Genomic DNA, 17,195 nt, shown 5'->3' with positions numbered 1-17,195 from the left:
GAGTGTACTGAGTTCCTTAAAGGGGAATGGTGCCCAATACTTAAAAAAAAAAACAAAAAAACTCATGTTTGTTTGATAGCAATATTTGGTTTTACACTGTATAGGCAGAAAGATACTTTCTCATTTTTCTTAAGTCATAAATATAATCTGCAGGCATTATTTGTTTCCTTAGTTTTGAGTTATGAGATATTCCAATAGAAATAGCTGTTGAATATCTGGAATTTTAACCCAAAGCTCAGTACTGATCTCACACTAAGTAAAGTTACTTATCTTTCTATCAAACCATGACACATTTAAGAATACATCCTTTTATTTCTTTAAACATTCACATCTATTCAGTAGGTATCTATTAAGTGTCTGTCATCTAGGCACTGGGACACACAATGAACTTATAATGACCAACAAAAATGAATATGATCTATATCATCAACAATTTCGTGGATAAAGGGATAGTAGGCAAGTAGTCACAAAAAACTAATTTAAAATTACAAATGTGAAAAGTGCTATGGAGAGGCACATGTTACTATGAGAAAAATATTAAATATAGCTAATTTTTTATGCATAACTTTAAAGAATATCTATTTTAGATATTATGTTAAGATGATCTTAACAATGCAGATAGCAGATTAGCTTAATACCTAAATCCCAAGATAATATTTTGTGTGTGGATATCTGTGTGTCTCGGTGTGTGTTTATGTGTGTAAAATCTTTCAGTGCTTGATTCTTGTGCTCGGAAAGTTTTCTCTCTCCTGTTAAACCATTCCCGTGCTGCGAAACATACAAGTAGTACAAAAACATCTCTTAGTTATTGGTAGCAGAATGAAAAACTGGACATATAATTTGGCTTTATTTTATTTAGTTCTAAATCAAATACTTTTTGTGTAATACCCCAGGTTATTATTTTTTTCATATAAATTGTCTTGCTTCATAAGTAGTTTATAGAAACATGAACTCAATTGCAGAAAATTATTTTCAGAATGTAACACAGGGAGCTTTCCTGAGGTTAAGGTAAATTCTCTTTGACTCATTAATTTTTTTGGTGCATATAGGTAAACAACACAAGTTTCAAGTAACCATTTAAATTTTCTTTTTAATATTTGAATTTCATTTTATTTTTTTTTATACAGCAGGTTCTTATTATCCATTTTATACATATTAGTGTATATATGTCAATCCCAACCTCCCAATTCATCCCACCACCACCACCCCACCCCCTGCCATTTTTCCCCCTTGGTGTCCATACATTTGTTCTCTACATCTGTGTCTCTATTTCTGCCCTGCAAACCGGTTCATCTGTACCATTTTTCTAGGTTCCACATAATGCGTTAATATACGATATTTGTTTTTCTCTTTCTGACTTACTTCACTCTGTATGACAGTCTCTAGATCCATCCACGTCTCAACAAATGACCCAATTTCGTTCCTTTTTATGGCTGAGTAATACTCCATTGTATATATGTATCACATCTTCTTCATCCATTCGTCTGTCGATGGGCAAATAGGTTGCTTCCATGACCTGGCTATTGTAAGTAGTGCTGCAATGAACACTGGGTGCATGTGTCTTTTTGAATTATGGTTTTCTCTGGGTATATGCTCAGTAGTGGGATTGCTGGGTCATATGGTAATTCTATTTTTAGTTTTTTAAGGAACCTCCATACTGTTCTCCATAGTGGCTGTGTCAATTTACATTCCCACCAACAGTGCAAGAGGGTTCCCTTTTCTCCACACCCTCTCCAGCATTTGTTGTTTGTAGATTTTCTGATGATGCCCATCCTAACTGCTGTGAGGTGATACCTCATTGTAGTTTTGATTTGCATTTCTCTAATAATTAGTGATGTTGAGCAGCTTTTCATGTGCTTCTTGGCCATCTGTAAGTCTTCTTTGGAGAAATGTCTATTTAAGTCTTCTGCCCTTTTTTGGATTAGTTTGTTTCTTTTTTTAATATTGAGCTGCATGAGCTGTTTATATATTTTGGAGACTAATCCTTTGTTGGCTGATTCGTTTGCAAATATTTTCTCCCATTCTGAGGGTTGTCTTTTCATCTTGTTTGTAGTTTCCTTTGCTTTGCAAAAGCTTTGAAGTTTCATTAGGTCCCATTTGTTTATTTTTGATTTTATTTCCATTACTCTAGGAGGTGGGTCAAAAAAGATCTAGTTGTGATTAATGTCAAAGAGTGTTCTTCCTATGTTTTCCTCTAAGAGTTTTTTAGTGTCCGGTCTTACATTTAGGTCTCTAATCCATTTTGAGTTTATTTTTGTATATGGTGTTAGGGAGTGTTCTAATTTCATTCTTTTACACGTAACTGTCCAGTTTTCCCAGCACTAATTATCGAAGAGGCTGTCTTTTCTCCATTGTATATTCTTGCCTCCTTTATCAAAAATAAGGTGACCGTATGTGCGTGGGTTTATCTCTGGGCTTTCTATCCTGTTCCATTGATCTATATTTCTGTTTTTGTGCCAGTCCCATATTGTTTTGATTACTGTGGCTTTATAGTATAGTCTGAAGTCAGAGAGTCTGATTCCTCCAGCTCTGTTTTTTTCCCTCAGACTGCTTTGGCTATTCGGGGTCTTTTGTGTCTCCATACAGATTTTAAGATTTTTTGTTCTAGTTCCGTAAAAAATGCCACTGGTAATTTGATAGGGATTGCATTGAATCTGTAGATTGCTTTGGGTAGTATAGTCATTTTCACAATATTGATTCTTCCAATCCAAGAACATGGTATATCTCTCCATCTGTTTGTGTCATCTTTGATTTCTTTCATCAGTGTCTTATAGTTTTCTGAGTACAGGTCTTTTACCTCCTTAGGTAGGTTTATTCCTAGGTGTTTTATTCTTTTTGTTGCAATGGTGAATGGGATTGTTTCCTTAATTTCTCTTTCTGATCTTTCGTTGTTAGTGTATAGGAATGCAAGAGATTTCTGTGCATTAATTTTGTATCCTGCTACTTTACCAAATTCATTGATTAGCTCTAGTAGTTTTCTGGTGGCATCTGTAGGATTCTCTATGTATAGTACTATGTCATCTGCAAACAGTGACAGTTTTACTTCTTCTTTTCCAATTTGGATTCCTTTTATTTCTTTTTCTTTTCTGATTGCCGGGGCTAGGACTTCCAAAACTATGTTGAATAATAGTGGTGAGAGTGGACATCCTTGTCTTGTTCCTGATCTTAGAGGAAATGTTTTCAGTTTTTCACCACTGAGAATGATATTTGCTGTGGGTTTGTCATATATGGCCTTTATTATGTTGAGGTGGGTTCCCTCTATGCCTACTTTCTGGGGAGTTTTTATCATAAATGGGTGTTGAATTTTGTCAAAAGCTTTTCCTGCATCTATTGAGATGATCATATGGTTTTTCTTCTTCGTTTTGTTAATATGGTGTATCACATTGATTGATTTGCGTATATTTAAGAATCCTTGCATCCCTGGGATAAATCCCACTTGATCATGGTGTATGATCCTTTTAATGTGTTGTTGGATTCTGTTTGCTAGTATTTTGTTGAGGACTTTTGCATCTATATTCATCAGTGATATTGGTCTGCAATTTTCTTTTTTTGTAGTACCTTTTCTGGTTTTGGTATCAGGGTGATGGTGGCCTCATAGAATGAGTTTGGGAGTGTTCCTTCATCTGAAATTTTTTGGAAGAGTTTGAGAAGGATGGGTGTTAGCTCTTCTCTAAATGTTTGACAGAATTCACCTGTGAAGCCATCTGGTCCTGGACTTTTTTTCTTTGGAAGATTTTTAATCACAGTTTCAATTTCATTACTTGTGATTGGTCTCTTTATATTTTCTATTTCTTCCTGGTTCAGTCTTGGAAGGTTATACCTTTCTAAGAATTTGTCCATTTCTTCCAGGTTGTCCATTTTATTGGCATAGAGTTGCTTGTAGTAGTCTCTTAGGATGCTTTGTATTTCTGTGGTGTCTGTTGTAACTTCTCCTTTTTCATTTCTAATTTTATTGATTTAAGTCTTCTCCCTCTTTTTCTTGATGAGTCTGGCTAAAGGTTTATCAATTTTGTTTATCTTCTCAAAAAACCGGTTTTTAGTTTTATTGATCTCTGCTTTGTTTTCTTTGTTTCTATTTCATTTATTTCTGCTCTGATCCTTATGATTTATTTCCTTCTACTAAGTTTTGAGTTTTGTTTGTTCTTTCTCTAGTTTCTTTAGGTGTAAGGTTAGATTGTTTATTTGAGATGTTTGTTGTTTCCTGAGGTAGGCTTGGATTGCTATAAACTTCCCTCTTAGAACTTCTTTTGCTGCATCCCATAGGTTTTGGATTGTCGTGTTTTCATTGTCATTTGTCTCTAGGTATTTTTTGATTTCCTCTTTGATTTCTTCAGTGATCTCTTCGTTTTTAGTAATGTATTGTTTAGCCTCCATGTGTTTGTGTTTTTTACATTTTTTTCCCTGTAATTGATTTCTAATCTCATAGTGTTGCGGTCGGAAAAGATGCTTGATATGATTTCAGTTTTTTAAATTTACCGAGGCTTGATTTGTGACCCAAGATGTGATCTATCCTGGAGAATGTTCCATGTGCACTTGAGAAGAAAGTGTAATCTGCTGTTTTTGGATGGAATGTCCTATAAATATCAATTAAATCTATCTGGTCTATTGTGTCATATAAAGCCTGTGTTTCCTTATTAATTTTCTGTCTGGATGAACTATAGCCATTCAAATTTGTTTCTCTATATGTGTTCCTCTATTTCTTTATGTAATATCACTATTATTAATTAATGTAATATTTTTTCATTTGCTATGCAAAACCCTTTATTAAAATAGTTAAAATTAGAATAATTTTGCATGGGTAATGAATGCAAAATTAAATCTCCATTATTTTAAGGTTAGAAATTTCATAATATTAAATGTATTTATATTCCATTTTTATGAGATAGTAAATCACATTGTAAAATCTGTTTTCAGATGAGGTATAACTCTACATGGATGGTGATAAACATCAAAAGTTGTTTTTGCATTTATTTTCATCCTTCTTTTGTGATATTAACTTCCTTTTATTAGTAGCAGAATGCTCAGTGCCAATTTAGATTTCATCATTAGCTTCAAAGAAAGGATTAGTATATGGTTGGATCACACATTTGAGTGATCTAAAACAATAAAAACTAGGAAGAAAAAAAATCCATCGTTTTAAAAAATATAAAATATATTCATTAATTACTTTCTTCTAGTTCCCTGAAAAAACGTTTAACATTTTCTAGCTTTTTTAAAGCCTTTATTACAGCCTTCCTTTTGTGACTTTTTCTTTTAAAGCTCTAACATATGCCTTATTCACATTATAGAGAAACACTTTTGTTTTAAAAAGTTGATGAAAATAGTCAGTGTTTGTGATACCAAAAAGTCATTTTTGAAAATCAAGAAATTTATAGGTTTTTTAAATTACACGGAGTTGAATAATAAATTGAAATTCCCCCCTTTCCACCCCAACAGAATTATTAACTGCCAATTTCCTCTATGACTTTAAATATATTTGGTTTTATCGTGGAAATACTTGATTATATGAGCAACAAAATATTCTTCTGCTTAAAATTTGTTTGATTTACCCTAAAACTTAACCAACCAAAAAAATCAAATGCTGTTCTTAATCCTCTTAAAAAGATTAACATCATGTCATAATTTTAGGCAGAATCCAGATGAAAGGTACAGTCATAATTTGGTCAGCTTTTTACTGAATTGTTATAGTCATACACTATTTTAAATTAAAAATCAGTGGGATATTTTCTGAATCTCAAAACATTTATTCTAAATGAATCTCAGATGGAAATAAAAGTGGTAAATTTCGAGAAAGGAGACAATTTACCCACATATCTTTTTGAGGTTTGAAAATTTATTTTTTGTTTGTTTCCCAGTCTTTATTTTTATCTAACTTTAAGAATAGAATACTAAAACTCAAACAGAATCTATTCCTGGACTTCTCTGATCTACCTCAAGCCAAAATCCATTTACAATATCTTGAGAAGTTGTTTTCCCACAAAATGTTACTATATTTTCAAGACCAGAGAACTTCAGATATAGTATTCAGCTCTGAGCCCCTTGTCTAAAAATATAATGCCAAAACTCAGTTGTACTCACTTGCTCCCCTAATCCAAAGAATTTATAGAAAACATGGTATACATTATTTTCCCAGTGCATAGCCTTTTTCTGTTCTAGCTATTTTTATGTGAACTTGGTGGATTGGGCTGTTTTTAAAGAGTATGCCTTATAGTATAATTAAATCCCTATTTACCCCCCAAAAATCTGTTCTACGAGGTCTTTAGATATGTGTGATTTTAAATGAAGGGCAATACAATTGATGACAGAATTTTTAAGAAATAGACAGGTTCAGGAATATAGAGAGCAGGGCAATGTATAAAACAAATTATTTTAGACCAGTGTTAGAAAGATAGCTTATTGAAATTTTACTGATATCAAGCCATATCCTTTTCACTGACATTGTTTTAGAAAATGTATTGAATTATTAAGAATATATAGGGGTTTTTTTTTTTCTTTTGCAGGGGAGAAATGATAGCTTTCTTTACTTAAATAGTAGAAATAGATTTAGAGATTATGCCCCATAAAAATAAGTATTTTATTTCTATTTTTCTCTTCCTTTCAAAAGAGAGGAGGAGAGAGAAAATTAAATACAACAAAAATATTAGATTTTCTAATGAGTACATTTATTTTCTAGTGCTGTGAATGACTTTAGCTCTGTGAAGACAATTATGTTTTAAAATGTGGTGACACAGATATGGCTTATTTTGAGTTCTTCTAGATTACAGTATTAAAAAAAAAAAAAGACTTTAGTGACGGTAGTTTTATTTAGGGGGAGATCCCAGGAAGATGTGAGGTGTAGAGAAAGTAAAAGAAAATAAAACAGGACAGGGAGAAAAACCAGTAAAGCGGTACATTGAGGAGTGGGGAAAAATGATGTAAGCAGCAGCGGCCCAAGCCTATTGGAGTCCTCTAAGGAACTATGTTGAATTAGTCTCAGAATTGTCTTTCTGGATTTTACTTCCACAAAAGATGTCGAAAGCTGGTATGGCCAGCCGCTAACATCCTAATAACAAGAAAGAGTTGGATAAACTACAGAATCCTATGTTTTCTTCAAACCATCAGGCAGCTGAGGTTGCAGGGCAAGTAAGTAGCCTGAAATCTTTGGAAAGACTAGCTCCTCCAAAGAGAAATGGAGGACAAACACTGGGTCACCTTGTCAGAACATGAGCTAAAGGACACCAAGTATTATATGAGCGGATGAAAATAATTTAGCTGCAATACTTAAAAATGTACTGAAGGTTGAGTGTGTGCTGGGGGAGAGTGTAAGCTTCAGACACCAAGAGAGTTAGGACCTCTTTGCAGGCTTTTCTCCGTAGACCTCTACTGGGTACTTAGAATGGATAGAGGTAAGGCAGGGACTGAAGAAAGCCTCCCTCACTGGTACAGACCTGAAGGATGAAGGATGAAAGTGCTGTCACTGAAGGAAAAGGAAAAATGGGCCAGAAAGACAATTAGTCTCTACTGAACAAAAGCCTTAAGCCACTGGAGAAGGGCAGGAATCTCTGTGAGCACATGTGAAGATCCTGAGTGGCTAGGGGATGGGAGCTAAAGGCAAAACAAAACACAAAAAACTTTGCCACAGCCCGAGGGGCAGGAAATGATCCTGAGATGAGGACCTTATACAACTAAACTTAGAGATTCCCTACTTCTGAAGGAAAGACAAGAAACCCTTTCCACAGAAGAACTGCCAAAAAGGCAAGAGTTTGGCTTCCATGAGAGGAGGAATAGTATCACTGTTACTGACCAGGTTTCTTGGCCTCCTCAATCAGTGGAAATTGATCAGAGACCAGACAAGAAATGCAGGCAAGGCTTTATTGGGCCCCTGCTGCAGCAGGGGGCAGAGAGAACAAACAACAGGTTCCCTTGCTCGCTCCCTTGCTGACGGTGGGGGGTAGCTGGTTCCTTATATGGGGTGAGTGTAGGGGGTGTGTCCTGGGGTCGGGCCGGAGGGGTAGCTTAGGTGGTTTGCCCTCCCCTTTGGAGGTGTTGAGTGCAGGGGGCATGGGTGGTACCCTGGTTTTGCTCCCGCCCTTGGGAAGTGGCAGTTGGGCTTTTCAGTCTCTTTGTATCTTGTTGTCCAGAATTTGCCCCAACTCCTCATGCACACAGTTATTTTTAGTCCCTTATAGTTTCTTTGTATTTTGTTGCTGAGGAGATGTTTGTCCCATGCACGCATTGCAACACTGCAGCAAAGGGTCCCAGGTCCCAGCCTGTCTCATCACCAGGAAAGCCATATCCCTGAGGCCAGGGCATGCATATAAGGCATGCCAAAGACCCAAACTAGACTAGGACAACAGAAAGCCCACCTAACTCCACTGGCATGGTAACAATCACCGACATAAGCAGTAGCAATCTGCCATTGGAGGAGGGGTATGTACATAGAGGCAACCAAGCCTCCATCCTAACCACAGGTAATGCTGGAAAAATTTGAACTGGGGGCATAGAAGTTAACCATATCAACAACCAACGTCTAAACTAGCACATCTCTGGAAGAGATTGATTCAAAAACACACTCTAAAAATCTAGTGCAGGAAGAGGTATATTCAGATATACCATTTTCAGGTACAAATGCTTTATAACCCAGTCTCTATGGTTTTTCACATAATGACCAGAATTTAATAAAAAATAATGAGGCAAACACAAAAAGCGAGAAAATAAGCACAACACACTGTCAAGCGGCAGACAATACACATATACTAAAAGAAAGAGCCAGATGCTGAATCTATCAGATAAGGATGTTAAAATAACAATGCTTAATACGTAAAGGAGTCTAGTGTAAAAGATGGGTGGGCAGGCTCTATTAATTTCAGGAATAAGATGGAAAGTACCAGAAAGAGTTAATGGAAATGCTAACACAACAACAACTACAACTACAGGTTGAAGCCCATAGAGAATGACCTTGACAGGCTCATGAGTAGACTTGAAAAATCCTAGGAAAGAATCAGTGTCGTAAGAGATAGCTTAATACAAATTATCCAAACTGAAACACAAAATGAAAAAAGAATTACCAGCAACAACAGCAGCAAAATTCCCAAGAAATGCAAAAGCTGTTACTATCAAACTGGGCAACTCTTTTGGAGGGGAATTTGGAAATATCTAACAAAGCTACATATGCATTTATCTTTTGATAGTCCAGGACTGAACAAATAAATAAATTATATTTTAAATACTGAGAGCCACTGTCAGAGAAGTGTTACGAATAAGGAAAGGAGGAAAACTAAAATGAAGCTTGAGGTGTTGAATTGGAATTGGAGTTGTCACTAAGAACTCATGAGGTGTGGGTGTGTGTTTGTGTATGTAGATACAGCACACCTAGTTCCCAGATATTTGTTTCTACATACTATTTCTTGATAAAATTAACCAGAGCTCTGTAGCAAAATCACTTTCATTAGAAATTCCACTGGTTTTAAAAAGTGCATTTGTTTTTTGTCCACAGTTGCTAGAAAGATAGGTGTTTTAGTGTTGAGATGGACATAAACAAAGTATTCACAAAGATGAAAGAAATATTATGTAACATTGTCTCCATGTATTTATTTTTTAAATTTATATGCCCAAGCTAGATGTAGCATTTTACAATACATTTAATGCATTGAATTTTTGTCACAAACCTCAGCATATACTCTTCAAGCAATTTGAAATTAACATAAATTGTAAAATCTTGTAAAAAATATGTAAACATGAGATGAAACTGATCATTTGAAAATAATAAGAAATGAACCCTCCAGAGTAAAAATATGTATATATATACTTGGTCACATTATTTTCTAGACTAAGTAATCAATCAGTTCCACAATAAAATCCAACACACACAAAATGCTTCTTTTCATAACCACCACATCTAATAAAACCTTAGTTTTTGAGAATTGATTTCCATCCTCCATTTGCACAAGATTGTATTGGCGTCAGCAACTACCATCCATTACCATTGATGTAGCCATCAAAGTGCTAACCTCTATTCAGACTCTTTCAAAAACATTAGTTTCAGAGATCTGATTTTTTTGTGGAAGCTTAGACATAAATTTAACTATAATATTGTTTAAATTTTATTTATTTATTTGGTTGCACCAGATCTTTAGTTGCGGCACGTGGGCTCCATAGTTGTGGCATGTGGGCTTCCCAGTTGTGGCATGCAAACAGCCAGTTGCGGCATGCAAACTCCCAGTTGTGGCATGCATGTGGGATCTAGTTCCCTGACCAGGGATCAAACCCTGGCCCCCTGCCTTGGGAGCACAGAGCCCTAATCACTGCACCACCAGGGAAGTCCCTAACTATAATATTTTAAAGCCATTCTTTCAAACCTAAAATTCATGAATGATACTGAGTGGAAATTAAAAATAATGTTTCTAATTCTTGCTTGGTTTTGCATAGCAAATGAATTTTTAAAAAAACATATTTTAACATACTTTTAATGTCATACCTCTGCAAGCCAGATCATCACTCATTTCCATCAAAAATGTAGTCAGTGATGCCGGTGTTAGACCTAAAACAAATGTCTTTATTTTTTCCTGGATTTACATCAATTTTATAAACACATGCTTGATGACAATCAGTCATATGGTGATTAAGCCAGGGCATAATTTGACATGGCATTCAAAGTATGTTTATACTCATTTAGTCTGGCTACCTTGTACATAGTAGGCAATTCTATTTCCTTGAGTCCCAGGGGTTCTAGACTCTTGAATATTAAAGAGGGATCCTTCTACTTTCTAGATATTGATACCATGAAAGAATATCACATGTGGTATGAAAATCTTTATTCTGCCAATGTCACCTGGGAGTTACAAGGCTTTAATGTACCAAAATAGATGAATGGGGAAATTTGGATATACAAGAAGGTTCGCATCAGAGGAAGGTGTATCAGAATACACCAGGAACTGCAGAGGAGGTCCATATAGTAGGAAGGATGAATTCTTGTGGATAACATACTATCTGTGACTGAAACCACAGGTCCTCTCAACCTAAACAATATTTTACTACTCCCAGTTGTGATAATGGCCATCCTTCCTAAACCTCATTTTCTGGCAGTTGTGTCTCAGCAGTGTTCCCAAAGAGCAGTCCTTTTGTACAGTGCCACCCTAGCCTTGGTTGACCAGTATGCAAACGGACAAATATTAATGTTGGCTTTCTCTTGGGCACAGTCTTTCCACCAGGTGGAGGGAAAGAGAATAGTGAAGCCATATACAGAAAAAATCCCAACGTCTGATCCCTGGTTCTAGTAGTTCCTAAGGGGCAAGTATCACTGACATTCCTGCAGCTTTCCTGATGTATCTCAGCAAGATTCCAATAATTTCTCCCTTTTTCTTGGATTTTCACCTGAATCAGTGAGTTAACAAGCATACCCAAACTTTTTGGCTTAAAACAACAATTTATTAGTGCTTAGGAGTTCATGAGTCAACTGGGCACGTCTGCTGGTCTGAAGCTAGGTGAGCACAACTGATGTTGGCTGCACTCCCACAGATGGTGGATGGCTTGTTTCTGCTCCATGTGGCCTCTTTTCCTCCAGAGAGCCAGTCCAGGCTTAATCAAATGGCGACTGGGTAGGGTTCCAAGAGAAAGAAAGGAAGGGAGCAAGGCCTTCTAAAGTCTAGGCTTAGAACTTATACACTGTTCTATTTGCCACCATTTTGGCAAAGAAGTCCCAAGGCCAACCAGATTCAAAGGGTGAAGAAATAAACTCCATTTCTTGATGAAAAGAACTGCAAAATCACAATGTAAAAGAGGATTATCTGGGGAGTGGTGGACAATTACGGTCATTTTTACAATCTGCCACACTATAAATTGCAATCCAACCTATCCTAACTATCAGAGTCCTCATTATGAAGAGAATTCTGTTGCTAAAACAGAAGAATCTTGCAATGTGACTCAGGTTTGCTTCAGAGTGCTTTTTATACAACAGTGGGAATTTACTTAGCCTTTGTTTAATTAAATTATTGAATGACGATTTAAACTCTTGATAGCACTGCTCTACCATAGTAATATCAGAAATTTCATTAAGATAAATGATTAAAAATGACTAATATGAATCAGAAATGGGGCTTAATGGTTATTACTGGCTAACGGAACTTTACCAAATTGTTTGGACTGTGAGAAAGGCAATTTTTGTCCCTCCTGTAGATGTAAGGAATAAAATTATTATCAGTATTGAGAGAACAATGTGACACTTCTGTTTAACAGGCTGCTTAAACTAAAATACACAGGGAAAGCAAGAACTGTTCAACTTTAAGTTATTAAATGCATGAGGCACAGATGGACTGAGTAGATGAGGGAATTCTAGAATTATTACATGATTAGTCAACTGGAGAGATAACAGTGTAGACATCTTCCACTTTATAATGTCCTATTACCATAAAGAGAAGATAATGTAGTAGATTTGAATCCTGTTTAGATCGACTGTAGTACTGATTCTCATTTTGATGATAGTGATGGAGGTAGGGGACCAAAGTGAGTTGATCTTTTAAAAAATCTAAAATTATCTTACATACAATCTTTATTCTGTTTATAACAATGTGAAATGTAATTTTTTTAAAATTAATTAATTAATTTATTTATTTATTTATTTTTGGCTGTATTGGGTCTTCGTTTCTGTGCGAGGGCTTTCTCTAGTTGCGGCGAGCGGGGGCCGCTCTTCATCGCGGTGCGCGGGCCTCTCACTATCGCGGCCTCTCTTGTTGCGGAGCACAGGCTCCAGACGCGCAGGCTCAGTAGTTGCGGCGCACGGGCCTAGTTGCTCCGCGGCATGTGGGATCTTCCCAGACCAGGGCTCGAACCCGTGTCCCCTGCATTGGCAGGCAGATTCTCAACCACTGTGCCACCAGGGAAGCCCGTGAAACGTAATTTTTGATATAAAATTTGACTGCAAAAATCATAACAATCATTAATAAGAAACATTAATACGTTCTTACAGTGGACAGTTTGCTGGGTGTGCCAATCAAGAGGCCTTTAGACCTAACCAAGACCTAAGTGTTTCTGGAGGTTATACACTTACCTTCCTCACTTTGCCAACATTTCTGAAAGTTAGTTTATCTCTTTTGCCTCCTTCTGTTCTCCTGAGTCGTGGTGTAAGTTTTAATTAATTGGTTGATGCAAACTAATAGTTTCATCTCAGTTTCTGGGTAAGTAGGGAATATGAGCAGTGCATCTATATAACAGAATCCATTTGTAGACATCTATTCCTATTGATATATAAAATACAATTTTAAGCAGGTCTTCATGAAAATATTACAGTTCATAAACAAAATATACAGCTTGGACAAATGGCTGTGACAATATTACTACTTAATTTGTGCTATTGTGTTGGAGATGCAAGACATATAGGCTATTATGCCAACTCTAGGAACTTATTAAAGTTATGAATTCTTCTCAAAAGTGGGCTTTAGTGTAAAAATTTATAAAGAAGGAAACAAAACAATATTTTTTCTCCAATCAATTGTTATTTGTTTCAAAGCTATGGGCAGAATGCTTTAGAACAAGAAGAAAGTCAGAGGAGAACAATTTGAAGAATCAAGATAACTACTTTTTACTTGCTAGAATTTGATAGATTATATAAATTCTCTTTTATGCTGCAGTTTTGATTTCCAGGCTGACTAAGACAAAATAGGCAATTTTGCCAAAATACAAACTCTATTTGATATCTTTTACATTTACTCTTAATGGAAATGGAAATAATATTATTCATTGATGATATATAGTTGCATCATAGTAAGGTTTTGGGCTCTTTTATTTTCCCTATACTATTATGTCCAACAGTGAAGTCGTCACTTATCCTCACCATTTTTATTCTTATTTCCACTGTGTTAATTCAAACTCCCATCTTATCTCACTGAGATATTGCCATATGCTTCTAACCTAGAGTCTTGAACTCTTCCAGTCTATCTTCCATACCAACTCTAGAAAAAAACTTTACTGACTGCTACAATAGACAGAATGGTTCCCCAAAATGCCCACATCCTAATCCCCAGAACCTATAAATATGTTATATGGAAAGAGGGGACTGAGGTTGCAGATGGAATTCAGGTTGCTAATCAGCTGACCTTGAGATGGGGAGGTTACCCTGGATCATCCAGGCAGACCCAATGTAATCATAAGGGTCCTTGTAAGTGTGGGAAGAGTCAGGAAACGGTGTCAGAATGATGTGATATAAGAAATACTCTCTAATCCTTGCTGCTTTTGAGTAAGAAAGGGGACGAGAGCCAAGAAATGTGGGCAGCTGAAAAAGGAAAGGAAACCAATTCTCTCTAGAGCTTCCAGAAGGAAAGCCCCACAGATACCTTGATTTTGGCCAACTGAAATCCATCTTGGACTTCTGACTTTGAGAACAGTATGAAGACAATTGTGTTGTTTCAAGCCACTGAGTTTGTGGTAATTTGTTGCAGCAGCAATAGGAAACTCAAAGTCACACCCTGATTTAAAATCTTTTAATGATTCCTCATTACCCGTGCGGTAAAGTCAGTAGTATGTCAGTAGATGCTTAACAACTAGATCTCTGGGATAAAAAGCCATAGTTTGTAGTGTTTGTCAATTTCCATGGTATAGTTACTCAAATTATGGCAAATTATGACCTATTTCAAGCTACCAACCTGCCCTAACTGAAGGCCGAGTTGAAAAGACATACCCAAGCATCATGTCGTACAAGCTGCTGCAAGCTTGGTGATGGATAAATTCTATCCCCCCGGTGACAGGACTTTTAAGATCATCCTTAATCTAACCCCTAAGTCTCTAGTTGTACTTCATACATCTTTGCTTGGTCTCTTTCATGTTCTTTGCTTATACTGGCCTTTTCCCTGGGCTACCTCCCCTGTATCTGTCTATTGGAATTCCACTAACTATTTACAAATAAGCAAAGCCAATGCCTCTGTGAAGCCTTCATCTACCCATGTACTCCCATGCAATTAAATTCCCACACAGCAAAGAGATCACAGATGCCCTTTTTTTCTGATGGCAAAAGTACCTTGTAGCTTCTTTTATCTCAGAATTAATCCCAAATGGTTGTGATTTATTTATTTTCATTTTCTTCCCTTAGGCTGAGACTCTAGGAAGGGCAGACATTTCTGTTTTTTTTAAGTTCAATATGTACAATACCTAACATAAACATAGGCCCATAATAAAAATGTGAAAATGTTTGTTTGAGAAAAAAAAATAAGTTAATGTGTGTTGAGCTCATACTCAAATAAGAGAAATACAGAAAAGATTAGTTTCATTTGAAAGAGAACCATTCACCATACAGAAGCCATATTTCAGTTTTGTAAAGAAGATGAGAGGATGAAGGCATATTGGGTATTAATGGAATAATTGTGGTAAATAAGCAAAGCTTAAGCTCACAATTGCTTGATCCTCTCCTTAATCCCTGACACTGTGCTGGACGAACAGAGGTAATATCACCTGCCCTAGGCAGTCTGGAATGTTAAATATAAATCAGCTCTGTGAAAATGAGAAATTCTCAGATTAGATTTCAAAAGAAGAAAAAAATAATTTTATGGTGTTTTCAAAGGCCAAATTAAAAAAGAAATAGATTAAAAGAATTAAGAGCAAAATTTTGGAATTTTCATAATTAGCAAATTAAAAAGCCAATATAGTAATATTGGTATCATAATATGAAATCTAAGGTGAAGAATTGTAATAAAGTAAAAGGATCACAACAGAAAATATTCAGGTAATCCACAAAAAAATGATAAATCAGTCATGCACTTATAAGCAATTCAACTAACAAAATAGAATCAACCTATACAAAGCAAAAAATGCTGATTTTATTAGAATAGGATCATGACTAATTTGGAAAAGTTCAGAGCATCTATTTGACAATCTTATGTATCAAGAAGAAAAAGAAAAGAAGGCAGAAAGAAAAATAAATTATTCCAATTCCAATTAATACTTGAGATAGGTAGATGGATGTATCTTCCACTGAAAACAACCAAAAATCCTAGTTAAAACAGTTAAAATGTAGTTTAAAAAACTTTTATAACTAGTAAAGATGTAAGGTCTCAGTCTTAATTGTACAATGTACTGAACACGCACATGGGTATTGTATCAAGTACACAGTAATATATACAATGATTAATTGTTCATAATTTTATCATACCTTGTACGCTGCTCATTTTTATCATTAATCAGTGCATGCGCAAGGGTCTACAGATGTCACTATTATCCAGTTAGAACCTAGAGCTTCATGAAAATTAACATTAGAAAAAAAAATCTATTATGGGCCTCATCTGTCCACAGATCTATTTTGCTATCTCTTACATCTTTTCTTTTAAGTACCCAGATTTCCAGTGTCGAGATCAATTTTGTTTAGATAACATGTATAACAACTGGTAATCCACGTATGTAGATTAAAGGAAGAAAACTGACTGGCCAAGATCTCTTTCAGTGGCCTATTTCTAAGTGATGTATGTATCAGGTTTGAAAGAAGCATCAGTGTGGCAAAGGAAACTTACAAGATAGTGGCTGTGAGATCTTCCACTATCTGTCTGTCTGTCTATCTATTTATTTATTTATTTATAGCTTTTCTGGAATCCTGGTCTCTGGTATATTCAGAGATAGAATTTTTTGAAAAATGGTTTTATGGTCCATCTCTGAATCTATGGTTACTAGCTCAAACAACATTCACACATACTTACAACTTACCAGGAACTCTTCTAAAAACTATACAAATGGGGAATCATTTGATACTCTTAATACCTTCCAATAATAGTACCCTCAATTGACAAATGAGAAACTGAGGTACAGATATCGCTGGGTCACACCACTAATAAGTGCTAGTATGTGAATCTGTATATTCTATCTCTACAGTCTGTGCATTTACTTTCTATGCTGATTTATCAGTTCATTTTTCAGAACAGTGATGTTGATTGACTGCATGATAGAAAAGTTATATATTGTAGCTGGGATGTACCTTGGCCAATGTACCTTTTGTTGTGAGTACCAGAAGTCCACATTTACCACATAAAACAAGGAGAAAAATGTGCCACAGGGTCTAACAAAGTCTATCAGGTCCTGCCTCATAATATCCAGTCAAGTCCCATGAGATACTGATTCCCACCTTTTCCCTTTCTCTCTAGGATAACCTGGTTTCTCATGTCTGCTTCTCTTGGTTTCTTGGTTTCTGCTTCATTTAATTCTTTCTGTAAAACAAAAAACAAAAAACAAAAAAACTCCTCAGG

This window comes from Eubalaena glacialis, chromosome 8 (genome assembly GCF_028564815.1).
Source record: "Eubalaena glacialis isolate mEubGla1 chromosome 8, mEubGla1.1.hap2.+ XY, whole genome shotgun sequence".
NCBI lineage: Eukaryota > Metazoa > Chordata > Mammalia > Artiodactyla > Balaenidae > Eubalaena > Eubalaena glacialis.
This window is presented reverse-complemented; position numbering follows the sequence as displayed.